The 22,109-nt window shown below is 42.8% G+C and overlaps 1 long non-coding RNA gene across 1 annotated transcript; it reads left to right on the top strand.

Annotated features, from left to right (window-relative positions):
- Positions 1–2,989: 2,989 nt before the first annotated feature.
- LOC140000776 (uncharacterized) lies at positions 2,990–4,649 on the top strand. Its single transcript, XR_011805977.1, has 4 exons — positions 2,990–3,165; positions 3,728–3,852; positions 4,062–4,128; positions 4,566–4,649. It is a non-coding gene; the product is annotated as an uncharacterized lncRNA (long non-coding RNA).
- The last annotated feature ends 17,460 nt before the right edge of the window (positions 4,650–22,109 follow it).

The raw sequence follows: 22,109 nt of genomic DNA, 5'->3' as shown, positions 1-22,109 counted from the left end.
ATTCAGTCAAGCCTGTCTAAAGGATTGAAATAATTAGCAAAGTGAGGCAGCTTTGACGATTAGGCCACAGGCAACACTCCTGAAAGCAACAGGACTTCAGACTTATCTGCTTTGTAGTGGAACAAGGTTGACTGTGGAACTCACCAGAACATTGATCACAGAAAGGCTTCAGTGAAGTGCTAATTAATGTAGGATTTTTAGGAACTGTACTTCAAACAAGCAAGTCTTTTGCAGAGTTATGTGTACTAATGGGGTCAAGTGACTGGTGTGGGGTGCACAGTAATATCCAGAAATGAGCAATGAAGACAAGGGTGCTGAGCACAGGGGAGGCAACTGTCAATAATGTAAGGCCACAACATGGACATATGTATCTTGTGAAAGATACTAGCGGCTTAAAAACTGGTGTAATTTGCAACTTGTTTTCATCGTTGTAAGCTTTGTTTGAATAATTTTACCTCTTAGTTTTTGGTCACCCTATAAAAGGACAGTTAAAATCACATTTCTTTGTACTGGCTCATGTGCTGATTCTTTTAGGGTTGCTGCCTCATCAGTGAGGATGGCACTCCAGTGCTTACCATAAGAGAAATGTTAGATAAGGGCCTGATTCACATGGTTCCAAAGGGACCCACTACTGGCCAGAGCTAAGCCAATAAGCAATGTTGTTTGTGCATCTGTGAGAACAGATTTAAGAAGAAAAACAAACAAACAAACAAACAACAACAACAAAAAAAAGCACTGCTGTGTGCTTGGAGAGAGGGATGAGAAATTGACAGAAAAACAGCCCTGCAGACAGCCAGATCAGTGCAGCAGTGCAGAATGAATGCCTCACAAAGGCAGAGTAGTGGGGGACAATCACCAGTGACTGTGATGAACCACAGAAGCAACAGAAAATGAGGACTTTCAGGCTCTGGCTGAGGTTATACATGCAATGTCATTACTATGCATGTCTCTCCTGCCAGTAAGTATTTTATCCTATGATGAGGACATTGCACACAATGGCACAGATGCCCAGTTCGTCTCCCTGCTCAGTCTCCATTCTGGTGCTTCCATGCTCAGAGGACTGGAAAATTTGCAGCAGTGGATGTGGAGCAGACTTTATTCTCTTCTTCGCTCACTAGTATAGATGAAGCCTACTGCTGCTTTTACTACTTGTCTCTTCTCTGCTACCCCAACACTATTTATTTATTTATTTATTTTCCAACTCTTCAGCATAGTTCAGGATTCCTAGATGTCCTCTTGCTCCCTTTGATCTTCTCTAGACCTCTTCAACTCTTCTGCACGTTTCTTACTATGCACCCAAAGCTGAAGGTAATCCCTTGAGGCTTTTCTAGGTGGTTGAACTCTCTTATATTGTTGTTTCCTCATCTACATTCCTATCACGTCACAGTCACTTTCACCCATACTGTCTTCTGCTAGCCTGCTCTCTATCATTTCTTCCCTATTGATTGACAATTACTACAGACTGGAATACACCTTTTGCTGTAGAAAAATCTCTACTTTCAGCATCTGAGAAGCAAGAAAATTTGCCACCACTCCTTTGTGAGACTTGCTGGACACATGTTTCTTGCTGAACTCTTTTCCCAGCTACACTTAGGATTGCTAAGGTCTCCCACTTACCCTGTTTGTATAATAAATATAATAATGCCAATTCCATTATTGTACTTTAGGTTCTAAAGACACTTTTCTCCTTTCTCTTCCATATTATTACCTGTCTGGGAAGGTCTAAATTCACTAAAATAGTCTAAAAAGGGGGTGTTGTTTTAATCCAATGTCTATTTAAAAATGCTCCTGCATTTACACACACACACGCACGCACACACACACACACACATATATACTTACTATTCAGAGGTATCATTATAAACATGAAATTCACTCATACCAATTACAAAATTTTGGCATATGACACTGACAGAGAGTAGCGAGAGCCAGCCCTGCAGCCCCCAGGTGAGTGCAGCGGGAGGGCAGGAGGTGCTGCAGGCAGGCAGCAGCAGTTCCCCTGCGGGCTGTGCAGGGAGAGGCCCCTGGTGGAGCAGGCTGTCCCCCTGCAGCCCATGGGTCCCCCATGGAGCAGATCTCCACGCTGCAGCCCCCCCATGGGTGGAGGAGCCCCCGCTGGAGCAGGTGGATGTGGCCTGGAGGAGGCTGCGGCCCATGGAGAGCCCCCGCAGGAGCAGGCCCCGGGCCGGAGCTGCAGCCCGTGGAGAGGAGCCCACGTGGAGCAGGGGCAGAGAGGGACCGAGAAGGAGTGGTGGAGATGAAGTGCTACAGACTGACCACAACCCCCAGTCCCCCTGTTCCCCTGCGCTGCACGGGGGGAGGAGCTGGAAGAGCTCAGATGGGGGGAAGGAAGGTGGTTTTGGTTTCTTTCCTTTGGTTCTCACTTGTCTAGCCTGGGAGTAGTGGTAGTTAGGCCGGAAATCTTACTGTCTCCCTATGCTGAGTCTGCTTTGCCCATCACGATCCTTGTTGAGCGATCTCCCTGTCCTTGTCTCAACCCTTGAGCCCTTTGCATCGTATTTTCTCTCCCTTTCTCTTTGAGGAGGGGGAGTGAGCGAGTGGCCGTGATGGAGCTCGGCTGCCCACCCACCGAAAAGCACTGCAGCTGCAAAGGACTGGAAAAGTTTTCAGAAGCAACAAGGTGTTTAGCAAGGAAACGTATAGTTTCCTTTTTCAGGCTTCCTAAATAATTGGGCTTATTTCCTATTCCCAACTCGGAGGAGGAGAATTGTTGATTTCACCTTCTTTTTTCTTCCTTGGAAATCAAAGGCGAACAGCTCTAAAAGGAAGGGGAACGTATCAGAAGCAAGCTTTTTTTGGCTCGTAATCCTTTCTTAAGGAAAAGATTTCTCACACACCTTCCCCAGATGTAGGGGGGCAGAGAATAATTTTGGAACTACTCCAATTCAAGTCAGCTTGGGGAGAGTGGTACTTCTCTACTTGTTTCTGAGACATTCGCATTAGCAACAGAGAGTGTTGTGTTGCCGCTGCCAGGGGCCTACGGTGATGACTTCAGAAACAGAATTGAATGATGTCACTGTGACACCTTGGTAACAGCTGCCTCTGAGCAAGTTTAGCGAGGAGGGACAGAGAAGTGTGCTGGATGAAACCACGTGAGGACTTGTGGATCCCACGCTGAGGTGCATCGAGAGGGCCCACCCTTCTGTAAGTGCTTGGATGCTTCATTTTAGATTTCTGTAGTTTGTGTAAAGTCCTTTCACAAGCATGAAGTTTGGTACTTGGGCTCAGTGATGTAGCCAGATGGGTACATGGTACTTGGGCTCAGTGATGTAGCTGCACAGAGTGACAGGTGCAACATGTGGCTGAGGGCCTCTGCACGTTCTCTCTTTCGCACACACGATCAAGAAAGAAGGGTAGACAAATAAGAGTGTGCTGTGGTCCTGCCATAGACCTCAAGTACTACAGCATAAACAAGAGACTTAAAAGTAGCCCATCACATGAAACTTCAGGACAGCAATGCACTTCATCAGCTGCTCTGGCCTGTTGAGTGGAGTCTCTCAGGATGGAGTGTATGAAGATGCACTCCATCTGCTTTCAGATTAGCACTTGCAGTGAGCAAGCTGCCTGGCCTTAACATTTTTCATTTCATTTTTCACCCGACTTTTGCTGGTTCTTCTTGGTCTAGAAAAAAAAAAAAAAAAAAAGTGAACTCAGATCAAAATAGAAGGATTTCCTTTTCATTAATTCCATGTTCTTAACTTGACAGATTTGGTTATTGACGTAGAAGGGACATATCTGGCCTGACTGCAACACCCATGCTCGCAGTGTGGGACAGTTCTCATAAAGGTGATTCAGGGTAGTTTCTGGAAACGAAGACATCAGATGGCAAAGGTAATCTCCAAAATTTTTTTTATTTTTTTTTTGTGCTAATGCAGGAAAGGCAAGTAAGAGTAAAAGTAAGAGTCCAGCTAGTGTAAGAAGCAGCAGCTGTGAAGGAAACTTCCTTCTGGCTGATATGGCTCCATATCTAGTTGTGGAGGTCATAGTGCAGGTGGAAGCATGTTCTCGTCCAAATACTTAGCTCTCTCTTTTCACAACAGGTCGAGCAGCAGAATGTCTTTGAAACAACTGTGCCTATGACCAAGTTCATGCATCGTGGTAGACAAGGTAAAAGCTCTGGACAAGCAAAGGGGAGGGATGGATGGGCATGCAATACGATCACTTCAATCTTATCTCTCTAAGAAACCTTACTGAGAAAACAAAACAGAACAGAACAAAACAGAACAGAACAAGTGAAACAAACAGCTAGCTTGCTGGAGACATTGTCTGGGAAACAGTGAAAACACTTGCAGACAAAAACATATCCAAGGACTAACACTTTGAGCTTAATTCTAAACCAACATCCTCAACTCAAACTCTTGTTTATGTTCATTACAGACTGGTAGAATAACATGTCACATTTGATGACTTTGCAGCATAGATGTCAGGAATGCAGCTTGGAATCACCTGCTTCTACTTAGAGTTCAGTCTGAAGGGATGAGCAAGTAATTGTTCCTGGGCTGATGGAAATCTCTTCTAAAGTCTGTTTTCTAACACTCTTCTAGACGCTTCTCTGTCCATCGCTCTGACCTGCCAACTCTGGTGCAAGTGTGCAGTTGTGGCAAGAGGGATTTCCTCGTCCTCATTTGACCTGGTGGACACCAACTTTCCTAGTCAATTGCCGATGTTGCTGAGGAGGCAGCAGTATCAAAGCCCTTGTTGATGAAGATAGAACAAGTTTGGGGAGGCTTTGGCATTTCTGCACAATGCTGCTTCCTGATTGTGACCCAAGACGCAGATTCTGAACTAGGCAAAGTAAGCTAGAGTAAGCTAGACTGCATGTCCTGGTAATTTTCTTTTCTTTATTTATTTTTCATTCGTCGCTTGTAAGAAAATCTAAATCTTTAAACCATTTGTTTGAAAACACAGTTTTATGGAAATGATTGTGGGTGTGCTCCTTAACCTTGTTTGGAACCTGTTTAACCTCACTTCAGTTAGAGGAGACCTGTGCTCCAATTTATGCTTACCGTGATCAAGTGGCATCCTTTTTCCTTTTGGTATTCTTGACTTTAGCGATTTGGTGAAGTGAGGTTGACAAGAGTTCTCAGTATGGTTCTTCTTTTCCTTTGCAGTATCCCAAACTCCAGATTACATCTGATCTTCATCTCTGATCTGAAAAGCTTCGCAGGCCAAAAGAGAATTGAGATGAGGAGTGAAATACAGAATGCTGGTGAATCTTTCCAGTTCCCACCCGTAAGTTTTGTGAGAGAAGCAGGTGCGTTGCTGTAGTGGTAGGAAGTCAATAAGATAACGATCGTGCCCTTGAAGGCGAGTAATGGTATAAAGATGAAGAATGCAAGGCCCTGGTTAAAGACAGTCTTTAGGCTGCTTCTGGATCAGCAGTTTGTTTGGTTCTTGCACAGCCTCATCTCCACTTGCTTAGAAGCTGTGAAGATGGGAAGAACACTTGGTGTTTTTCATCCACTCTCAACCTCATCTCCATTTCCTCCGAAGCTGTGAATATTGGAAGTACACTTGGTTCTTCCAATGATGTGAAGAGCCAAGTGTCTTGGGTCTTCCATCACCTCAGAGATATCAAGAGAATAAGGTATTTGCTTGATAGGACAGTACTTAATTTAGGTATTTATGAAGTGAAGAAGAACACTGAAACCAGCCGAAACCGTATCGGACATGGTAAGGCCATGCTTCTGTTAGGAAGTAATTCAGAGTGCTTCCATGGTGTACTTTGGACAGATGAACTCTGGTCCTCTGGACTAAGCACCCCCAAGGGACAATTCTCTGAAAAATCTCTCGGAATGATCTGTCCTTATCTCTTACACTGTAGTCTCCATTAGGAAAGGATAAATATTCATTGCCCATGTGGAAAGGAGCTCCTCATGGAGTTGTTTCTAACCAAAATCTCCTTCTTGTGTTCTGTTGACAGAAACCACTTGGCGAGCCAAGCCAAATCACCGAAAATGGAAGTAGTGGAACTACTTCCAAACCGTGCTGCTGCTTCTAAACCAAACTGCAGCGTAGGTGGGGACAGAGCAAGGGGACACAACCCAGCCAGGGCGAAATTGAAAGTCACCTGTCTGAGCCGCAGAAGGAAGTCAGCACTTCCCAGTTTGAGACTGTTCCCTGACTGGTCCCACAGCAGCTGGAACGCTTCCGATTGCTGCTGATGGATTCCCATGGATCAGCCAGTGACACAAGCTGCCAGAGCGACTGAAGCGATCTGGAGTTACGCTTCTCCCCCTTCTGCGTTCAGATCCGTGAAAGGAAGCAGAAGAGGGGAGAAGAAGAGGGGAGAAGAGAAGAGAGGGGGAAAGAAAAGGACAAGAAGGGAGGGAAGGGGAGGGAAGGGGAGGGAAGGGGAGGGAAGGGGAGGGAAGGGGAGGGAAGGGGAGGGAAGGGGAGGGAAAGGGAAGGGAGGGAAGGGGAGGGAATGGGAGGGGAGGGCAGGTCAGGGCAGGGGCATGTAGGGCATTGTAGGGGAGAGTAGGCTAGTGTAGGCTAGTGTAGGGATAGTGTAGGATAGTGAGGGGAGTGTAGGGGAGTGTAGGGGAGGGGAGTGTAGGGGAGGATAGTGTAGGGAGGGGAGTGCAGGGGAGGGGAGTGCAGGGGAGATGAGCATAGAGGAGGGGAGTGCAGGGGAGTGTAGTGTAGGGGGGTTTGGGGGAGTGTAGTGTAGGGGAATGTAGGGGAGGGGAGTTTAGGGGAGTTTAGGGGAGTTTAGGGGAGGGGAGTTTAGGGGAGGGGAGTTTAGGGGAGTTTAGGGGAGTTTAGGGGAGGGGAGTTTAGGGGAGTTTAGGGGAGTTTAGGGGAGGGGAGTTTAGGGGAGGGGAGTTTAGGGGAGGGGAGGGGAGTTTAGGGGAGTTTAGGGGAGTTTAGGGGAGGGGAGGGGAGTTTAGGGGAGGGGAGTTTAGGGGAGTTTAGGGGAGGGGAGTTTAGGGGAGTGTAGGGGAGGGGAGTCTAGGGAAGGGGAGTGTAGGGGAGTGTAGGGGAGGGGAGTGTAGCGGAGGATAGTGTAGGGAGGGGAGTGCAGGGGAGGGGAGTGCAGGGGTGATGAGCATAGAGGAGGGGAGTGCAGGGGAGTGTAGTGTAGGGGGGTTTGGGGGAGTGTAGTGTAGGGGAATGTAGGGGAGGGGAGTTTAGGGGAGTTTAGGGGAGGGGAGTTTAGGGGAGTTTAGGGGAGTTTAGGGGAGGGGAGTTTAGGGGAGTTTAGGGGAGTTTAGGGGAGGGGAGTTTAGGGGAGGGGAGTTTAGGGGAGGGGAGGAGAGGAGAGTTCAGGGGAGGGGAGGGGAGCTTAGGGGAGGGGAGGGGAGTTTAGGGGAGGGGAGGGTAGTTTAGGGGAGGGTAGTTTAGGGGAGGGTAGTTTAGGGGAGGGTAGTTTAGGGGAGGGGAGGGGAGTTTAGGGGAGGGGAGGGGAGTTTAGGGGAGTTTAGGGGAGGGGAGGAGAGTTTAGGGGAGGGGAGTTTAGGGGAGTTTAGGGGAGGGGAGTTTAGGGGAGTTTAGGGGAGGGGTGTTTAGGGGAGTTTAGGGGAGTTTAGGGGAGGGGAGTTTAGGGGAGTTTAGGGGAGGGGAGTTTAGGGGAGGGGAGGGGAGGGGAGGGTGGGGGTGGGTATTGGTGGGAAGTAAGGAATGGGCCAGGGAGGGAATGGGAGGGGAGGGGAGTGCTACCCTAAATAAAATGGCCAAATAAGTGACATTTTGGATCTGGAGCCAAATATGTATGTTGCCATTCATTCCACAACGCGATTCATCACTGCAATCTCCGTTTTGCACAGTGCCATTAAGGGTTTGGCATGCACAGAGGTGACTGAGTATTTGCAGAACTAACTTTCCTTCCTAACTGATTTGAGACTTTTGCTGGTGTTAGAAATGGCTCAGTCTTCCCAATAGGGCAGGAATCAAAGTTTACAATGTATGAAAGGAACGCATTTCCCTTCAAGCTCTCTATTGACACGAATTGCTAAAACCTTCCTCACACTGGAATGCAAAAGATCAGGTGATTGGTTAACGTAGGGTTGGCAGCTGAGCAGGGGAAACATCTTCAAAACTTCCAAATATTTCCCCTATGCAGAAGTCCAACTCCTTCTTCTCTGCTCTCTGGTTGTGAAAGTTTCTGTCACCTGCTCAGGAAGCAGAAGCAGTCAAATGGGATTTCGAGGGATCCAGCTACAGCATCAGTGCCAGTTAGAGGAAGCAATCAATTCCCAGGTAGTCCAGGCTTTGAAGAGAGTTTAAGCAGCTTTCCAAGGAACATGTCCAAGTGCAAAGCAACCAATTGATCTGACTCTCCAGTGAAAGAAAAGGAAGTGCAGAGCAGCAAATGCTTGAGAGAGGGAAACCTCTTTGAAGCAGAGCCATTTTGGGCCGAGACCTGTTAATGTGCGAGGCAGTCCCAGGAAGCGTCAAACTGTGAGCCGTGCTCTCCATCCAGCACTGGCGTCCTGCACTTTCTGGAGGTTCTTTATTCTGTAATCAGAATTCCAACAATCTCCTCAACAGCATACAGATCCAAAACCCACAGACCCAGATCAAACAGCCTCCCATCTGGTTGTATCATTGTCAGGCACGCATTCTTTTCTAGTAACTGGTCCTTTCTTCCTTAGTTCAGATCAAGCACAAATAACAAAATTCAGATGACTCCTAAACTCTCCAGACAGCTCTGGTGTTGCTGTAGGATGGAATACAATTGTTTTCCTTACAACCCCCCAGTTATTTCCATGTCTGTTCTGGACCTTGGGATCTCTTTTGGGAGCTACATTACGCAGAGAACTACAATAAGGCTGAGATCACCGCTGCCTCAATGTAATGCAAAGGTGAAGGCCTTTATGACAGCCAGTTTGGAAATGAATGCAGCCCCATCTTGTCAGCATCAGAGCAGAGCCAGCTCCAGATGGCTCCAAAAAGGACCTGCTGCTGGCCAGAGCCAAGGCAGGGAGTGCTGCTGGGTGGGCTTCGGGGGAGCCGATTTAAGGAAGGGGGGAAAATAGTGCTGTGCAACAGCAGCCGGGAGAGAGAGGATTGTGAAAGTGTGAGAGAAGCAGCCCTGCAGCTCCCAAGAGAAGGGCCGCAGGAGGGCAAGAGGTGCTGCAGGCAGGCAGCAGCAGTTCCCCTGCGGGCTGTGCAGGGAGAGGCCCCTGGTGGAGCAGGCTGTCCCCCTGCAGCCCATGGGTCCCCCATGGAGCAGATCTCCACGCTGCAGCCCCCCCATGGGTGGAGGAGCCCCCGCTGGAGCAGGTGGATGTGGCCTGGAGGAGGCTGCGGCCCATGGAGAGCCCCCGCAGGAGCAGGCCCCGGGCCGGAGCTGCAGCCCGTGGAGAGGAGCCCCCGCAGGAGCAGGGGGTCTGGGGGGAGCTGCCCCCAGCCGTGGGGGACCCGTGCTGGAGCAGTTTGCTCCTGGGGGGTGGATGGATGGACCCCGTGGGACGGAGCCGTGTGGGAGCAGTGCTTGGAGAGCTGCTGCCTGTGGGCAGCCCCTGCAGGATCAGTTCGGGCAGGACGGCATCCATGGGAGGGACCCCACGGGGAGCAGGGTCAGGGAGGGACCCTGAGGGAGCGGTGGCGATGAAGTGTCAGGGACTGACCGCAGCCCACATTCCCCTTCCCTCCCCACCCCCCCCCCCCCCCCCATTTTTTTTTTTTTTTTGGTCTCTTGCTGCTTGAGCTTTGTAGTAATAGGTAATAAATTTAATCAATCTCCCTGTGCTGAGTCTGTTTTGTGTGTTACTATAATTGTTGAGTGATATCTCTGTCCATATCTCAATCCTTGAGCCCTTTGCATTGTATTTTTCTCCCCCTTTCCCTTTAAGGAGGGGGAGTGAGAAACCTTTTGTGGTGGAGCTCTGCTGTGCAGCAGAATATAACCACAACACCTAGTCATGCTCCCCGGAACTGAATTTTAGATCTTGCTATGTTGGACAAGAGCAATTAAAAATATATAGAGATTATATATCAATATAATATGTAAGTATAAGATTAATGAAATCAGTAGAAAGGAAAAACTCATGCAGTATCTAGATAATCTTTGTCAATGTACATGTAGACTTAGTGAGGGACTCAACTCTTGTATTTTTATTTATTTTGAAAGTTAGCAAAGATCATCAGGTCATGCTGGTGCTTTGCAAAGTAATAATAAAACACAGAAAACCACCACCACCAACAACAAAAAGATATTGGGGTACTGCATTCAGACAAGCTCCTCAAACCTAACAGGCATGTAGATGTAAAATTTTGGCTTAACTGAAGTGTCAGACTGCACACCTATATTAAGTGTCACTTTCACAAATGAACCTCCAGCCTTTAACTAGACTTTGCAGCTTTACCTGGTTATTGTAAGAACCAATCTCTCCCCAATGGAAATGGCATGGTTATCATGCTCATTGGTAATCCTTATAAAGTTCACTGAAATCAACATTTTTTTAAAAGAACCTCTCAAATCTCAACAAAGAGGATTCTTCCAATGAAATACAAGCTACAGAAAGAATCAAAGAGCTCCTCTATTACTTACAAGGAGTTCATCAAAATCTTTCAAATTATTCCTCTCACTCTTGGTTTTTCTGATAGCTCTCTTCTCTAGGGAGATTCCTTTGTGGTTAAGCAAGACAGTTTAGCAAGTCTTTTCTAAGCAAATCTTTTCAAGACATTACATTCCCATCCAATTTTTTTTTTTTTTTTAATAAACTGCCTGTCTATTTACAATTTGTATGCATCAACATAGTTGTCCCTGAAATTATATTGAGAATATTTTATAAACAAAATATTCAAAATCCATAGAGCAGTGAATTATAATGATCAGGTTTATCTGTGAAACGTCAGCAAATTTAGCAGGGAAAGAACATTTGCTATGTTTTAAGAGATCATGTTACTCACAGAATGATGAAGTGGTAGCAGCTAACGCAAGTGTATTCTCTGTGTCTGTGCCAGCATGATTGATTTGATCAGAATATACCTGCATTCATCCTTGTTCCAGGACTGCAGCAGTGTTACAGAACGGAAAGAGCTCATTTATGTAGAACCCACTTAGAAGGTAGGTCCCAGTTCTCAGCTCTATAAACTGGCACATCTTGAAGCGTAATTTCAATGAAGGTTCACCCACTGAATACTTGGCCTAAGATTGCTTACTTCTTAAAAAAGTGTCCCCTAGAAAGGGCAAAAGAAACAAACAGACTTCTCAAAGCTAGCCCTGGGATATTTTATAAAACTGTCAAGAGAACTCTTGTTAAGCATGCAAGTTTTGCTGTCTTATACAGGAATATCCCATAGAAAAATTCAGTTTATTCTGAGAAATCTCATTTTTTTCAGTAGGTGCTACAAAAGTCTACTAGCTAAATTTTCTGTCTCAAGACAAAGTCCAGAAAGCCCCAGTGTAAAAACAATTAGAATGTTATGCCATGAGTGTTACTATTATGACCATGTCATCTCTGTCTATACAGATATTTTGCATTTCAGGACAAATTGTGTTGTAAGATACACCATTTATGTCCCTGAGTGACTGTCAGCTTATTCTGAGTGATTCAGTATGCAGTAGTGCTAGATTAACATGAGTGTAAATTATTGCATTACTTCACAGTAAATGTGAAGTCCCAATGCTCCGAGTGCAAACCTTTAATCTTGACCACTGTGCAGCTGGTGGGCTTTTTGGAAATGTCTAAATGCAGCAAACAGACATGTAGAACAGGAGCCAATAACTAGCAGAGGTCCCAGAAATACAGTCATCATGTCCCTGAAGTCATCACACTACACTTTTTGGTAGAGCCAATTATTCTGAGAACTGCTGAGCTGAGATGACTGTGCTGTTTTTGATTTTGAAGCTAGCTTATTTGGCACAGACTCAGGTATCTCTGCATAGTCTACATTGTGTTCTTTAGTCATACTCCAAATGACCCAGAGCTTACAAACAGAAGTTGTACCACTTTCTTGCATCCAATTATAGCATGTTTACTCAAGAGAAATGATCAGAGAACTTGAGTTTTGATCTAGTAGGTGCCTAACGGGTTGTCTACACAAAGAATTTCATGATCACAATCAGTCCAGGTCTTTGGAGTCCTATAATGCTCTACACAAAGCCGAGTTCTTGCATATTAAAAGCTTAAAGTACAGTAACAATAGCAAAGAGAAGGGTATGACTACCGTGCATAAGCAGTATAATTTCTTAAGTTTTTCTTCATTTTAAGAACAAATTTTCTTAAATAAATATGATTATGCTGTTATGAAAATGTGCTAAGTTACCATTCCTTATTTCTTCTTAGGGAAAGCAAATACTATATATTCCTTTTATATTTGCACAGTATAATAGCACACAGCCTACACAGTGGGTAATTTAAATGAACAGCAGGCATTCAAATTACACTGAAAGGGCTGTTATATTTCAAGCAGGGAACATTTTTATTACAGTCACATTCCTGACATCCTACGGGATGCATACGCTTTTTTTCTTCTTTCTTGATCTTAGATCAACAGGCAACCAGCTGCGATAAGTGGGCATCTCTGAGATGCCCATGAACGGCTTATGAATACAGGTACCTCACCTTTTTGATGCTGGAATATTTTGTACAGAGGAAGAACTGTATTTTGTACTCAAGAACAGTAGCATGAACTGCATGCGGGAAGCCTCATCATATACAATCAGTGATTCACAGTTCCATTTGGAGCAGACAGCTACTAATGACATTACCCAGCCCAGCAAGCAGGGATTTGTGTACTAGTCTTCCCAAAAGTATTATCACAGCAGTGAAGGGAGGCAGCAGCACAGTTTTTTCTGTTTGCATTTGACCTTTAAACATACCTTGGACCTTGATGCAGTGTTGGCTGTTTCTGTCTTGCTTTGCAATGAGTCTGGCAATTTTTCCTGTAGTTATCCTAGGACTTCAACAGCTGGAAGCTCTACCTTACATATTTAGTCTATGTATGTTTTCTCACCTCATTAACTTCCTCCTTCCTCATCCTCACTGCCTCTTTCAGTTCCAAGGCTACAGAAGCTGTAGTTCATTAGTGATGTTCTCCTAGCTGTACAATTCTGGAAATTATTCACTGAAGAACTGTCACTGAAATAAAATAAGCTAAAAGACTTATTAAAAGACAGGATTTCTGCAGTGTTCAAATGGCAGTTTTGCAAGTTCTTTATCACCTTCAAATGAAAAAAAAAAAACAAACCACGACATTTGGGGATTTATAAAAATGCACACATTTTAAAGAATGCTGTGAAAACTAAAAGAGTATAGATGTCTAGACAATAAAACAGGGTCTTAAACATTTTTGTTAATCTTTATATGTGACTCATATTATGTCCTTATTGATTACTGTTGTGAATCATACAGATATCCAAAAGTTCTACTGATAACTTGATTCTGAAAACAGTCTAATCAAAGGGACACACAATTCCATGCAAGCAAATTTACTGTCATCCGTGCAACCACAGTAAAACTGCTTCTACCCCCTCAAATAACGGTGAAGATGTATCATCAGAATCCAGTGGAAATCATTTAACTTTATGGTTATGAATGATCTAATAAATACTTTTAAATACCCTGGTCCAAGAGGCCACAGCTGCCTGCTCATAATGAACATAAGAAATTATCAGGAGGTGCTAGTGTCCCAAAAGCTCTGCTAAGGCTCAACAGGATCTATTCTTAGCCATGTCTCTGTAGAGTAGATGACCTTGGACACATGAATTCACCTCTCTAGGCCTCAGCTCTACTCACAGAAGGATCGTGGTAGTCATCTGTCTTTGGATTATCATCTAGCATGTGCTTGGGAAAGATTTAAAGAACTATAAGATTACTTACTTGGAATAATATTCAGAAGGGTAAATAATTTTCCACAAATCATATAAGAATGATGAATTTCTGCCAAGAAATTTTGCCTACCCAAAACTGTGTCTTGAAATATGCTTCCTCATTGTTAACATCAGCTAACATTGAATCATAGAATCATAGAATCATAGAATATCCTGAGTTGGAAGGGACCCTTAAGGATCATCAAGTCCAACTCTTGACACCGCACAGGTCTACCCAAAAGTTCAGACCATGTGACTATGTGACTATGTATTAGTTCCAAAGTGGCTTCGAACTTTGTAATGTCCACAAAACACCCTGCACTTTTCATTCTCAAAGGTAATTAATAGCTAGTAAAGAAAAAAAAAAAAAAAGTAAAAGTTTTATTTATTTGTTTGCTTGTTCAAGCTATTTAATATGATAATTCAAGACAAAGGAATTATGTCCATCATGTTGTTCATTTCTGTTGTCACAATTCCACATTGTGTGGCTAACAAGTTTCATCCCCAATCATTTATTTTGAAGGATATGCAGACCCACTGGGAAGAGAGGCTGCCCTCGTAAAGAGGATAAATATGTCTGACCTATTGGCTTCTGCAGTGAATCCACAGTAATGGTATCAACATTGAGCAAGAAGAATTGGTGAGAAGGATCAGGTGGCATTGATGCCAGGATATTTTACATACCTCTGCAGATATTAACTGTACAGATCCCAGAAAAGCTCTTTAAATATTAAGACATTTAATAGGCAAATATATAGCTAGAATTAAAAGGAAACTGAAACATCACCATGACATAAGGGGAGATAGGGATATTCCTGTCTTTTACATGGAACTCCAATGAAAATTTGGCACAGCATTAGGCAGTGACAAGGAGAAATCTACCAGAGGTATTATCAACTGTCTTTCTCATTTTCATTAACTACTTAGTTTTCATATTGGAAAAACATGTAACTTTTTGCCTTTGTCAGTGTGGGGTATCATTGGGGTGGGGTGGGGTGGTGTGGGGCAAAGTAGTGTGAGGTGACAGAAGGCAGCTGCCATAGCTGGTACAAGCCTCCCTGATCAATGCCAGGAACAGGATGTGTAGAAGGGGCAGTCTGATCAGCTTTCACTCTGACAAGCATTGTCAGCTAAGCAAGCTGCTGTACAGCAGCAGAGAACACAGCCTGATTTTTGCATAATGTTGTCAGAACTGCCATCCTAGTCTGCATGCCCCCATCACCCTGGGGAGATTTTAGCAGACTCAGCCAGCATTGCTGAAAAACAGTCAGGTGGCTGTGGCATTCTGTGTTCCTTCTTTAACCTTGACAGGTAAAGATGAATTTCAGTGTAAAAGACAGAACTCTTCCCAGCTGAGAGGGTGAAGCCTGTTAAATCCCCAGCTTTTCTTGGCAAGGTGATGGAGCACTGCTTGTTAAAAATTGCCAGAGACACATAAGATCTCTATAAAGGCAGAAATGCTGATGAGAGAATTGAATCAATGGAGTAAAGGGCTGACAGAGTGGGACAGGGAAAAGGAAGCAGATCAGTTCATCACTGTAATACATGACAAACAAAAAGAAATAGACATGTTCTTCACCTTGCTTCACATTCACTACACATGTTTTACTTAAAAGTAGACTCTTGTCAATATTGCTACCAATAGGCTTGTACACTGGGTCAAATACTGCTGTAATATTTAACATTTAATGAGAAGGTTAAGAGAGTAAAACAGTTGATAATCAGGTACTTAAAGATCATAAGGCCCAACTAAACAGATACCATCAGCAGTTGCACAGTTCTGCTGTCCTCCATGTACATCCTGAGGGAAGAGATGAACATCAATGCATACCTCTGGATACAAACAAGGAGACAAGTACCAATGCTCTGATCTTACTCTTTATACGTAAAGAAGTCCAAAAGCAATTGGAAGTGGCAAATAATAGAGGGCTCTTTTCCCTTCACTGCTCACATCTGATTGTCACTGCAATTGCAATTGTACCGATTAACTCAGTGATGTCGAGACACCCTATGATGAAAGTTTCAGTTTAGAACAGGCAACTATAAGGACTAACTATAAAATTGGGAGCTGTGACTTTGCATAAATAAAACTAACGCCATTTGCAAAGGGTGTATTCTTCTGTCAATAGTTAAAATTTTGTATGCTGCACTCCAAAGCATTAATAGAGAATACTCAGTTTCAACCAATTAGTCTTAAATGAAGAAATCAAGTTTCAGACTGCTCTGTATCAATAAAGGAGTACCTAATGAATGGCTATCTTATGAACTATTAGAAGTGCAAAAGTAATATGATTGTGCACATCATGTATTGTTATAATTGATATGAAATCTAAGCAAATGTTAATTATTTATATTTATGTTATCTACATTTAAGGTAACAAATAATTAATACATTAATGGTAAATAATGTTATTTTCTTATAGAGAATCACCTATTTTCTGGCTGATAACAGTAAATAAAATCTTTTTTCAACGATATTGAGTACAGTAATTATAATTTCACTGGCCACTCAGTCTTTGTGTGCTCTGTAATCAATTACACCTAATAGCTGATCTAAAACTGGAATGGCGATGTCCTCCTTTTTAGGGGTACAAGATAAATGGATTATAAAATGAAGACTTGCACAGTTATGTTTTTTTTGTTTGTTTGTTTGTTTGTTTATTTGTTGTTTGTTTAAATCATTTATCAACATATCTATTTTCAGGTGTGATGCAAGTAGCTTTCATAACTTTTGAATTTTTAAGGCATTACTCTTGTGGATTTAAGTCTTCAACTACATAAAATACCATTCATTGTACTGTGAGCTGTAATTACATTTGTAGTAGCTTGGTTGTCTTTTCTGATTCTCGGTCCTAGGTAAATATTGAAGAAAAGGGTAATCCCAGCTCTGAAAATTTGCTTCTCCTTTGTTTTCAGTTGTGTCTAAATGCTTGGTACAAAAAAGCATGTATGCTCAGTAATATATTGGCACCCGTGAGCAGCACATTTAAGATCAATGAACAACTCTCATCTGGTCAATGTCATTCATCCACACTTATCGAGTTACATGTATCTTTACCTTCTTTTTCTGCAGAGGTGTTCCTCAGTCTCCCTGGGTGATTTTGGGTCAAGGACAGTGCAGGTTTTAGGGTGAATATTTATCAGCAAGTGAGAAGACTGTTTTACATATAACTGATACCAAACTAATGTGACAGGTGCTTATATAAATTAATGAAGACAGAAATATTTTTTTTTTTGCTATAAAGTATTTTTAATTGTTTAGAAATTTCACAAAACCTTATTAACAATATTAAATGTAGCTTATGCATTTTGTAACATAGCATGGTCACTTTTTCATATAGATTTACTATATGATTTACTCTGTATGATTTATTGATGTCAATTCACTGCTTTCTGTGTGCATGTGTTTGTACATCACTTAATGCCTGCTTCTGGGGAGAAGGGAAAACTAGACAATTAACTGTGAGCTTTTCTTGCTCTCCACAACAAAGATATATTTTACTCCCGTTCTTCTTTGGTTATTATGAATGTCATCATTATACTTTTCAGAAGTGATCATGTTAAATACAGAACAGTGCTGTGTTCTTTTCCCATTTCACAGAAAATCAGATTAACTGCAGTTAACTACAAATTTTCAGTAATAATAACACTCTCCCCTGTGTACCTTGACAGGTATTAGAATCAATAGTCAATCTCCTTCAACCACTCTTATGGTATCTGATATCCAATAAGTTAACGGGGATTAAGCTCTGTCTTGCTTCCTATGGAAATCATCAGCAAAACCCTACTTGTTATCAGTTATTCAGAAGCAGACCCTAGAGTTACGACCCTCACACAGGCAATAATGGAAAAAATGATTCCTTGTGTCAGTCCCTTCTCTAGGAACCAGATCAAAACTTGGAAGTTGTGGTTCAGAGTAATACAGACAATAATGCAAATCGCAAGTCAAGAGCATATCTAAAGGCAACTGTGTTCATCATATTGCAGCTTTGATTAACAGTAGGAAAGCCTGGGCTAAAATCCAATTAAGTCTAAAGGAGAAAAACAAACAAACAAACAAACAAAAAAACAACATTGTATGGGATCTGAATATATTTTCTCCAAACTGCTAATTCCCTCTACAGTCTATAGAAATATATGTCTTCTCAATAGGGAAAATGCCTTGTCTCATTTCACTGGAGTAGCCACTGTCTATTACTGCAAGCCAGGAGCAGTTAAGATTTCATTATAGCAATAATTTATTTGTTTTAATGCTTTAACCTTTGGGTGCAATAAGATATTGCCTTGCAAAGTGATGAATTAAAAGATCACAGTCAGTAGGACCAGTATCTCATCTATCCACCAAGAAAGCTTGAAAATAGTACAGTAACACACTCCAACTGGTGTTGTAGACCAGTAGTATAGCTTATACTGTCTGATAACACTCTGTATGAGTTTTGATAAAGTACGTTTAACACATAAGATGAAGTTTTACCAGTGACAGTCACATCCTGCAGTGCATTGTAAGTAAGCTATGGTGCATGTTAGCCAAATTGTAAAGATGCAGTGAATAATTTGATTCTTATATTTTCCGAATCATATGCAGTAGACTTACTACTTTTTTTATTTATTTATTTTACTATCTTTTTTAAAGCTTCTCAAGTTCAAAGCAATGTGTAGACATTAAAAAGACCACACAAATTGTATGATTCTTTTACAAAGTGGTGGAAAGTACCATTTAAATATAGTGCACAAATCCAAAATACAGCTTTTATGATAACCTGTCCTGTAGCCACAGTCATACTGTATTTGCAAATACAATTCCTATTTTGCAGAGTAGGAATCTAATTACTGCACCAAGTACAAGACATTAACAGATCCACTGCTGACCATCAGCCATCCTGGACAAACACTCCTAATAACCTCTTTTGAAGATCAATTTCTTCCTGTTGGAAGAAAACACCAGTAAACCTTTATAAAAATATAATAATGCTAAGACCTTTTGTAAAGTTGATGTACTCCTACACACTGCTGATGAAGCCAAATCATTAACTCATTTTTGAACATAACTCAGAAATACAGTGGGAAGATCAAGGGTAACTATTAGCCTTTTTTAAGGATAGTTGTAGGGAAGAACTAGATTTCTTTATGACATTGCATAGCTAAAACAGTAGTTTTCCAAGTATGGAGGAGAAGGCGTATGTATTTTAGCTGGCATGTGGTTTACTGAGAGCGTTCCAGGGAGCAGAAAGATTAGCAGGAGAAACACACAGCAGAAAAGACGAAACTGAGCCTAGCCCTTGACCTCTGCTGGCCGCTTTTTGTCAAGATTTTGTCCTGCCTTGCAGAGAGAAAAAAATAAAAAAAAATCTTTACAACTGAGCAAGCTTTCTTCATCTTAAACCTACAGGGAAACCGAAGAAGCTTTTCTCATTTTTGCAAGCTGTACATAGGCCATGGGTTGAATTTTGACTCAGAAGCTGTACTTCAGAGCACACATGCAGTTTTGTGATAAATGTGCATTGAAGCTTAAGACAGCTCATATTTTGCTAACTAAGGAGGTCTCTTGTTCCTAAGCAGTACAGAGACACAACAATTGTGTAGCTTGCATAAGGCTTTTCCTTGTGATGGAAGCTTTTAATAGAAATAGTCTCATGGGGCTTTGTACTTTTGCCCTCTCCACCATCCCTTCTGCTCAGCAATGCATGGGGCGCACTGGTACGTACATGTATTTCAGGGTTTCACAGCAGAGGTCCTTGCTGCCCCTGAGAGAGGTGCAATTCTTCAGCGTGAACAGCACAGCAAGGCCAGGGTTGTGTGAAACACTAACAGAGCAGGACTGAACGCTAGGCTGAAGGACTCAGGTGTGAAGGACTCAAAAGGACTCTATGATCCTGGTTGCTCTGCAAATGAAACACACTCTCGTGAGGCATTGGGGTGCAATCCTGGTTGCATAGGCTCCCTCTGGGGCTGTGTCCCAGTGCTGACACCCAGCATTCGGAGCAATGTCCCTGTCAGACTGGGGTGGGAAATTACTCTGATGTACAGCTGCTGGCATGTATGGTACCATCCTGGATGAGGCCTGTGGAATTGGCTGTGAATCCTCTGTATTTATGGCAAGGTGAGGCATGCCTGGAATTTGGAAGCCTGCATAGCCTTGCACACCTGGACAAGCCTGTTAAATGCAGCAGCATTACAAAGCCACCACTGAGGGCAGAAGCTGCCATGACAGGTTTCCTCAAAGAAGGAAAATCCCATACAAATATACCTTACAGTGCATTGCAGTGCAGTGGTGTAGCTCTGTACTCCTGCTCAGAAAGATCTCACTGTGATTGCCATGGGAGGAGTGAAGGGGTGACTGCTGTAGAACTAGAGTTTGTGTCTGCAAGTGCAGACAGGTGCCTGCGATCTGCAGGTGAGAGATCTCTTTTCTTTGGAAGCAGGCCATACCAATGGTCCTTGTAATTGAAGTAAACAGCATTTCAGAAAGTATCAGGAGTTTGTAAGACACATTCTTGAAAGATTGAACATGCTTCCTGTTGGAATAGGGTTCAAGAATTAAAATATCCCAGACTTCTAGAATAAATTGAGTGAATAAAAGTTGTCACAGACCATGACTGTAATGCTCACCAGGTACTTTTACCACTTTTTAAGGCAAGTTGAAAGAAACTTTTGCAATAAGTGCACTCTTGCTGAGGTCTGAGATCTGTTACTTTTGGTAATCACTGGAATCTGCATTGTTTGTAACTACAGAAGCACTTTGCAGACTCTGGAATAAGTGGGGCCGTATCCTACACTCATGCTGTCATGAGGCAGGACCAGGAAAAAGCTGAATCCCTGTGTAATATTATACAGTTTATAGATTAAGCTTTGCTTTGTTGCAGTAATTATGGTTTTATAATACCTTGACTTTTTGCTTTCAGGGTACTAATTAACCAATTCTCTGAGCACACAGGATTAAATTATTGCTGATACTTGTGACAAAACCCTTGGCAGGGCTTTGCCAGCAGGCTGCTCAAGCAGGCTTGTGGCTTGGAGCAGCACGTGGTTGGATCCAGGACTTGCTGTCTGGGAGCCTGTGCAGGCAGGGGTGAGGATTAATCTGCACCAGACCTGCACCTAGCACAGATCACTTCCTCAGGGCTTATTGCCCAGGTCATCCTGTATCCTAATATGCTTATAGGTCTGTAAAATGCACATGTAAAGGAAAAACCTTTTCATTTCTGTGTCTAGCAAAAGCATTAAGGCAATGAATGAATGTTTCATGAAAACAAGCAAAGCAAAGCTACCCGTTACTGAGGGTGGCATTTAACAAACCGTAGCAGCTGTTGTGAGATAACTGCTTGACCCTTGTTTCTCTAAGCAGCCACAGCAAGCCTAAAAATTGAACACTTTCAGTACCACTGTGCCGGAGTGCTGGATGCCACCTGTCCTTCACTGGGCAGTGCTCCTCATGCCCCCTTTATTTCATGGCTCAGCCCATCTACATGTTGCAGGCTTAGAGCAACCATAGTGCTACACATCCCTGCAGCAGGGTTATAAAGTGCCATCTCCCCACACCTTCCCCTGAGAGTTTATGGAGATACCCATGGCATGAGCTTCCCTTTGGAGGGGGAGATCATACATCTCCTGCTGGACCCCACTTCTGCTTTGGAGAGAAAAACCCTTTCTGAGCATTTCTAGGACCTGATTTAGAAGTAAACAGCTGAAGGAAGCATTAGATCTTGTCTTTGGATTTTTCATTAAAAAAATACAATTAGAGTTGGAAAAACAATGTACTTGTTTACTTTTCATTTGACCATAAAACCCATGAAAACTATTTTACACTGGTCTCTAAAACCACACACCAAAAATTTATCTCATCTGCTTCCAGTGACTGAAATTTTGAGGAGCTCTGTTGGATGAATTCTGTTTTTACTGAATGTTTTTAGTACTTGATTTCTATTGTCCTTTTGCAAATAAATATTGGAACTAAGCGATGAATTTCTCAGCCGTTATAAAAATCAGCAGAGTTCTGTTGATTTGAATGGGGCTATGATGATTTATGCCCACTGGGGATTAGCCTAACCAAAGGCTTTGTAAGCTTTTAAAGTTAAAGGAACAGGCTTGTTCCATATTTAGCTTCTAGGAAGAAAAAAAAAAAAAAGGAAAGAAGAAAAAAATATATAAGCACAGATTAACATAAACTACAGCTTTTAGTGATGAGCTACTAAATATTTGGAGGGCTTAAAGTTTAATTGTGACAATGTACTGCATCTGGAGAGGAACCCAGAATTTCACAGCCGATATAAATATACATGCATACACATATTCCACAATTATTCAGTAGGTGGCAGTTAAAAGC

Source organism: Anas platyrhynchos, chromosome Z, assembly GCF_047663525.1.
Source record: "Anas platyrhynchos isolate ZD024472 breed Pekin duck chromosome Z, IASCAAS_PekinDuck_T2T, whole genome shotgun sequence".
NCBI lineage: Eukaryota > Metazoa > Chordata > Aves > Anseriformes > Anatidae > Anas > Anas platyrhynchos.
The sequence above is the reverse complement of the archived record's forward strand: the minus strand, read 5'-3'. Positions and strand labels throughout refer to the sequence as shown.